Source organism: Pongo abelii, chromosome 1, assembly GCF_028885655.2.
Source record: "Pongo abelii isolate AG06213 chromosome 1, NHGRI_mPonAbe1-v2.0_pri, whole genome shotgun sequence".
Lineage (NCBI taxonomy): Eukaryota > Metazoa > Chordata > Mammalia > Primates > Hominidae > Pongo > Pongo abelii.
Window position 1 is genome coordinate 37,743,962 of NC_071985.2, and position 8,261 is coordinate 37,752,222.

The following is an 8,261-nucleotide window of genomic DNA, read 5'->3' on the forward strand; positions in this document are numbered from 1 at the left end:
AGACTAGCCTTAGAATTCTTTTTCGCATTAGTCAAAACTTTACAGAGGAGATAAACACTGATTCATTTCTTTTTTTTTTTTTTTTTTAACCATTCATTCAACCATTTGCACAGAGAGAGAGAAGCCAGAAATCTGACTGGTAACAAATTCTTACCCTTTTGTCAGCATGCCAGGCTTCTGGGTTCCCTTTCTCTGAGTGGCCCTAGTGATCCAGCTTGCGGCACCATCACCCTGGGGGCCAAGCTGTATCATAAAGGAAAATTATTTTTTTCATTCTGGCCATCGCAAAATACATGTGATAAAACATAGACATTATCCACTCTGCGTAGCACCCAATATCAAACTGGCCAGGCTTAAATTTGCCCCCAGATAGGCCCCGTCATCTTTAATCCAGCCTCTGGCTTGGAGTTTCAACACATGGTCTCTGGGCAAGATGGTTGCACTGAGTAACAGGAAAGATAGGAAAGGAAAAGTAGAGAAGGAAAGTATTGGCTGTGGCAGGGTGAGGAAGGTGAAGAGCTTAGGAAGGCCAGAGAAAGACCCACTCATTGCAGCCGACAATGAAAAGTTCAGGTGGCCGCTTGTCGGTAGCAAAGGGATCTTTTCCAGCAGTCCCATCAGCTCTCAAGTTTCCCCGTTTAGGGAGGAAAAAACTGCCAAAGTCCCACGATCCATACATGCCTACCCCTGTCACCCACAGCTATCAGCAAAGAGTGCAAGGCAGATTAATTAGCAGTAACCTGTTTTTAGCCGAGAGGAACTTTACTAAGAGGGGCCTCTAACCCCCTAAACCTTAAAAGGGACTCTAACCCTCCTAAGTTGGGCCTCTAACCTGAGGTCGGTCAAGTGTCCTTGCCTTTTATTAAGAGGGGCCTCTAACCCACACTGTCTTAGGAGAGACTCTAACCCCCCTAAGTTGGGCCTCTAACTCAATCCCATTCTTTACCTGGGTACCCCACCACTTACCCAAAGTCCTCCTATCAGTGCAGCAGTCCATTTCCTTTGGGTCGGGGGTCTCCTCAGTATTGTCCCTTTTGTGGTCCAAGAGAAAGATGTTATTGGACCCCACCACTTACCCAAAGTCAGCCTTTGGGTCGGGGGTTTCTGCTGTATAGTCGCTTCTGTGGTCACCAGAAATATATTACCAGAAGGGGGTATCGATCCAGACCCCAAGAGAGGATTCTTGGATTTCATGCAAGAAAGAATTCAGGGGGAGTCCACAGTGCAAAGTGAAAGCAAGTTTATTAAGAAAGTAGAGGAATAAAAGAATGGCTACTCCATAGACAGAGCAGCCCTGAGGGGTGCTGGTGGCCCATTTTTATGGTTATTTCTTGATGATATGCTAAACAAGGGGTGGATTATTCATGCCTCCCCTTTTTAGACCATATAAGGTAACCTCCTGATGTTGCCATGGCATTCGTAAACTGTCATGGTGCTGGTAGGAGTGCAGCAGTGAGGACGACCAGAGGTCACTCTCGTTGCCATTTTGGTTTTGGCAGGTTTTGGCTGGCTCTTTTACTGCAACCTGTTTTATCAGCAAGGTCTTTAGAACCTGCATTTGTACTGACATCCTATCTCATCCTGTGATTTAGAATGCCTTAACCATCTGAGAATGCAGCCCAGTAGGTGTCAGCCTCATTTTACCCAGCTCCTATTCAAGATGGAGTTGTTCTGGTTCACACGCCTCTGACTTCCCAGCCTGCAAAACTGTAAGATCTCTGTTCTTTATAAAGTACCCAGTCTCAAGTATTCTGTTATAGCAGCACAACACAGACTAAGACGTCTCCAAACTGGTCTGTGTCTCCTCCTTTGGGACAGGATGAACCTGAGAACCTGATATGTTGTCCCAACAACTTGACAACCTCCCAGGGAATTCTTAGAAGGTGCTGAGGAAAACCCATTTCTGTGTCCTCTGACAAGGCTGTGCCTGGGACCCCAAGTGGGGGAAGCAGGTGTGTCTGTGACTCAGTTGCACCATGCAACCAGCCCTGGACTTTTTTTTTTTTTTTTTTTTGAGACAGTCTCTATCACACGGGATGGAGTGCAGTGACACAATCTCAGCTCACTACAACCTCCACCTCCCAGGTTCAAGCAATTCTCCTGCCTCAGCCTCCCGAGTAGCTGGGATCACAGATGTGCACCACCATGCCCAGCTAATTTTTGTATTTTTAGCAGAGACGGGGTTTCGCCATGTTGCCCAGGCTGGTCTCAAACTTCTGTCCTATTGTGACCCGCCTGCCTCGGCCTCCCAAAGTGCTGGGATTACAGGGATGAGCCACTGAGCCCTGCAGGCCCTGGAAGTCTTAAAGACACGGGAGGATTCCTCCAGTATCACTCAGTTAAAACTGAAGTACAGAGGAGTGGGGCGGAGAGAATGTGCATGTTCTGGAAATTAGCTCAGTGCATTTGCAAGCCTCCCTTGGCCTTTCTGACCTGCCTGTGCAGCTGTCCTCTGCAGTGGCACAGCTGAGAGCTTTATTACAGCTTAGAGCAACCTCCTATTTGGGTAAGCAAATAGGGATGCTTAAAGGGACAAACTAATCAAGAAGTCAAAGAGACAAGACACACTCGGCTTTTCTGGCACATGAACCCCTGGAGTGCTGAGGCTCTTCCATGGAAAACTCTATGGCACTCTGCCCTTCATACATACCCATTTTGCACGTCACTCTCCCGTGCCCTCTTCTCCTCACAAAGACAACACCCTTGTTTAGATCATGCATGAGGCGCTGATTTTGAATTGTCTGGTGTTGTGATGACAGTTTGCAAATGTAGCCTGATCGTAGGTTGCAGTTCCTGGAGCAAGTTGAGGCCTAGATTCCTGACAACTCTTGTCCTATAAGCCCTCGGGCTAAGGAGGTGCTGAGCCAGGAAGCATCTCTGGCCTCACCAGTTCTGCTTGGTGGGCAGAGAGCACAGGGCCAGGCAGGCAGCCAGCTCAAGAAAGGGCTACGGTTATACTGAGGTTTGCTTGATAACCTCCTAATGCTCCAATGTTTAGGCTAAGTAGGCCTGTTCTCCATAAACACACAGGAGAATTATCATTCTAATAAAATAATAACTAGCTAATGTTTATGGAACTTGTACTAGGTCCCAGGCACTTGACATGCATTACCTAATGTAATCTTTGCAATTTCAGAAGTCAGTACTAGAAGTTAGGTGCTATTTTTATCTCCTTATTAAAGATAAGAGAAATGGACCCGGAGCAGTGGCTCATGCCTGTAATCCCAGCACTTTGGGAGTTCCAGGTGGATGGATCATTTGAGGTCAAGAGTTCGAGACCAACTTGGCCAACATGGTGAAACTCTGTCTCTACTAAAAATACAAAAGTCAGCTGGGTGTGGTAGCGCACCTGTGATCCCAGCTACTTGGGAGGCTGAAGCAGGAGAATTGCTTGAGTCCAGGAGGCAGAGGTTGCAGTGAGTTGAGGTCATGCAACTACACTCCAGCCTGGGTGACTGGGCAACACAGCGAGATGCCGTCTCAAAAAAAAGATAAGAGAACTAAGCCTCAGTAAGTGGAAGGCCAGTTCTTAAACTGGAGTCTGCTTATCCCCAGAGCCATGTTTGCACCCTGTCCCAGGCTTCTCAACTTCCAGGAGCATCAACGTCCTGCATCAGTGGCCCCCAGAGGGCATGGTGAAGTCACCTGCTGAGCCCTCCCAGTTCCTGAATCATTAGGTCTGCATGGCACCTGGAATCGCCTTTCTCAAAAGCTCAGGCAGTACTGCTGGTCCAGTACCCACCCTTTGAGAGCACTGCCCTGCACTACACTTGGGGTCCCAAGCTTCCTGCAGAGACCACCTGGGGCTTTTACAACCCTCTAGTGTTGTCACTATTTGGTCTTTATCCAGGAAATCCACTCCCTAAAGGGTGTCATGCATCCCTGCCACTTCAGCCAGAGCGTCCCTCAGTCCTGTGCCAAAAACAGTGCTGTAGTGGGGACAGGCACAAACTAATGCTCACATCTGTGCTCAAGATGCATGTTTTGCAACTGGCAGAACACTTAACAGCACAACGAGGCTCTTCTACACCTGAGTGGTCTTTGTCCTCACATGGAAGCGCAGGCTTCACAAACAGGCCAGGGGCAACGTCAGGGTTAGCTGGGGGATGAAGACACCCAGCTAATTGCTCTTGCATCCACTTGCTGTCATGGGCAGCACTTACCACCATTGTCATTTTACGCTGATGTCAGTATTGTTTAATCAGCGACCTTTCCTCCCACTGTAATGAATATTCCGCAGGGACATGGCTCTTGTCTGTCTTGTTCGCGCTGTGTGCCCAGCAACTGGACCAGCAGCTGGCATACAGGTGTGGGCAAGAAAATGTGTTGGATGAACGAAAAAACAAATGCACAGGTGGACAAGGAAACATGAGTAAGTGAATAAATAAGTGCAGAGCCGGTCATGGGCAGATCGTGGAGTAGGGACGCATGTGACTTGCTGGGAGCAGCTGCAAAACTTCGCTGGATAGAGAAACCAGAAGGGGAAGCTGGGAAACTCAGCTTCCCCTCCTCCCTTCTGAAAGACGCCCCCTTTTCACAGGTGTGAAAGGTGTAACGCTCTGCGTCCTGCCCACACAGTAATCTGGACAGAGATGCATTCGTTTGCTAGGATTGCGGTAACATAGTACTGCAGGTACATAACAGGTTTACATAAAGGTTTACATAACAGACCTTTAGCGTCTCACAGTCCAAGAGGCTGGAAGTCCAAGATGAAGGTGTCAGCAGCGTGAGTTCCCTCTGCAGGCTGTGAGGGAGAATCTGCTCCAGTCCTCTCCCCTAGCTTTTGGTGGTTTGCAGGCAAATCTTTGGAGTTCCTTGGCTTGAAGACAAATCATCTCAATCTGTCTTCATCTTTACATGGGGTTGTGTGTGTGTGTGTGTGTGTGTGTGTGTGTGTGTGTGTGTGTGTGTGTGTGTGTCTGTAGCCAAATTTCCCCTTTTTATAAGGACACCAGTCATATTGGATTAGGGGCCTATCCTATTCCAATATGATCTCATCTTAACTAAATACATCTGCAAAGACCCTATTTCCAAATAAAAGTCATATTGAGAAGTACTGAGGGCTAGGATTCCAACATATCTTTTCTGAGGGACAAAATTCAACCCATAACAGAGGTATAGTTAGTAGTTGTGCCTCCAGGCACAATTTACAAACATAAGTCTTTTCCCTTAGTTTCTGGAGGCCTTCTGTTGAATGGCTTTTTGTCTGTTAGGAAGCTGTGTTGGAAGCAGTGGGAAGCTGTGACCTGTGAGGCCAGCTGAGAAGGTGGTCGGAGGCTCCTGTTCTCCATAGCTCTTTACCTTTAGGCTGTGTGAGCAGGGACTATGTGTCCCAGGCAGCGCATTTACTGTGGGAATTTTTTGTTTGTTTGTTTTTTGTTTTTGAGACGGGGTCTCGCTCTGTCACCCAGGCTGGAGTGCAGTGGCGCACACCCAGGAATTTTTATGCAGCTGCAGCTGTTCCCTGGACAGGTAGATAAGGACTGAGGGCCTGAGGGGCCAGGTAAAGCCCCCTGGCTCAGGTGCTGCAGGTCCTGGACACAGCTGTCCTCCGAGGAGGCTGCCTCAGAGAGCCTTGCTTGCTGCACTCATGGCGAGAGCAAAAGTGGCCAGAGGAATGGCTTCTCCTCCAATTTTGGACTTCCCTTTCTGGGCCTGTCCCATGGTGGGTACAAATTATAACCCCCTCCCCCCTACCCCGCCACTACCTCTTTCATTTGGCACAGAAAGAAAGAAAGGTCATTTCTGGGAAATGGACCCAGCTGGGCCAGGTTGAGCTGCTGCTGTCTGGTACCTATCTTTCCTCATGCCCTAGAGGCCCTATTTCAGTCCCTTTCACCACCCCCCATCTCTTCCTTCCAAGACAATCACAGTGGGCAGTGTTTATACTTGCAAGGATTGCAGGGAGAAGACGACACCTCTAATTTGCTCCTCTATTCTAATTTTCTTTCTCATTCAATTAGGCTAAAAAAAACCCCTCACTTTTAACACTCTTAACAACAGCTCCTAATGAAAGCAGCAGCCAATAATTACATAAATCATTTATTAGAGAGCTGTTTTAGATTCCTCATTTAATGAATGTTGCAGAATTTAGCTGGTTTCAGATTCATCAGAATAGGAGCCTGGCAAAGTCATGAAGATAGAGATCCCCTCCCCGCACACTCTGTTTCGCTGGTGACTGTCCGCCTGTGACCCTCTGCTCACCTCACTCTACCCTGCAGGCTCCCCTCCACCCGCCCCTCCAGACACCTCCTCCTCACTCACCTCTGTGGCTTCCACTGTCATTACCTGTTGGTGACCCCAGATCTCTAATGTCTCCTTCCCAGATCATCTATCCATTGCCTACAGGCGTTGCCAGTTGGAAGGCTGCAGGAATGACATCCTCCTCCCCAGACCTGCTCCTCCCTCCTCCTTATCGCAAGTGACATTATTCACTCGCCTGGTTGCTTGTCCAGACAACTGAAGTTCAGAGAGGTTAAAACACTTGCCCAGAGGCACACAGCTAGTGAGTTACGGTAAAGCAGAGATTTGGACCCAAGTCTGACTGTTCGCAAAGCCCATGCTAGCACCAGCATGCTGTGCCACCTTACTGACAAGGTGAGCACGTCAGCTCCTTTGCACACCTCATGCTGTTCCAAGCGCTGGCTCTATACAAGGTAATCGAACTGACAAACCAAAACTACCCATTTATGATGTGCCAAGCTGTGTTCCAGGTGTTGGGATCCCAAGTTGCCTAAGACACAGTCTTGCTCTCTAAGACTCAGAGAGAAAAAAAAAAATTGATCATGGCCATTTAGTGTCTTCCGTGCTTTGACAGAGGTAAGTACGTGTGCTTGTGCTCCGGGAACAGGTGTAAGAGCACCACCTACCTCGTACCTTGGGGATCAGGGAAGGATCCCCAGGAGGTGAGCTGTGAGTTGGGTTTTGAAGGTCAAGTAGGAGTTAGCCAGAAAACAAGGTCTTGGGTAGATGAGAAAAACACAGTTTCTTTACACCCACACAACTGACACCAGAGGTCTGGGTTATTTCTGACACCAGAGGTCTGGGTTATTTCCCCCAGTGACCAATTCTCCAACACCAACTGGGTGTCCTACAATTTAATTCTGACACTATCAAGCTGCAGTTCCTATCAGATCCCACACGTTCGGGGCTCAGTCCCACCAGACTGCCCCCATTGCATTTGCCAATGGCAAGTCTGGGTCTCAGGTATTTCTGACCAAACAGCTATAAGTTAGCGGTTCCCATGGCCCCCTCCCTTGGGCTCAGTAATTTGCTAGAATGGCCCACAGACTCAATGGCCCACGGATCTCAGAGAAACACTACATTTACCAGCTTATTATAAAGGACACAACTCAGGAACAGTCAGATGGGAGATGGATAGGGCGAGGTAGGGGTGGGGCAGGGGGTGGGGCTTCCATGTCCTCTCTGGGCACCCACCCTCCAGCACCTTCACGTGTTCTGCAGTCTAAAAGCTCATCAGATCTCACTGTTCAAGAGTTTTCACAGACCTCAAAATCCAGCACCCAACTCCCATTCCCAGAGGCTGAAGGGTGGGTGGGGTAGGTGAGGGTGCGGTTTGAAATTATATATATTGATGATGCTCCAGCAGTTTTAAGCAAAATCTTGAGCCATTTATGTCCAGAATTTTTGACAAACAAAACCAGACAAAACAACCAATCCCACAAAACAAAACTAAACAAAAACCAACCAGCCGAACAACCAAACCAAACCAAACCAAACCAAACCAAAAAACCCTAGGCTTCATTGTTTTGGGATGCACTGTCACACTGAATCATGCCTGTACCTGATGTTCTAGAACAGTTCAGTTTCCTCTCAGGGTAATCAGTTATGTGATAAAGAGGTGTTAAATACTTGGTGATGATTTAAAATCCAATCTCAATTTGGTCCCACCTTAAGATCTGTTCATTCTTTTTTTTTTTTTTTTGAGACAGAGTCTCGATCTATCTCTCAGGCTGGAGTGCCATGCAGTGGTGCAATCTTGGCTCACTGCAGCCTGGACCTCCTAGGCTCAAGAGATCCTCCTTCCTCAGCTCCCCTGAGTAGCTGGGACCACAAGCATGTGCCACCCTGTCCAGCTAATTTTAAACTTTCTTTGTAGAGACAGGGTCTCACTATGTTGCCCAGATTGGTCTTGGACTCCTGGGGTCAAGCGATCCTCCTGCCTGGGCCTCCCAAAGTGCTGGGGAGATCGTTCTTTTTTTCTTTTCTTTTCTTTTTTCTCCTTTCTTTCTTTCTTCTTT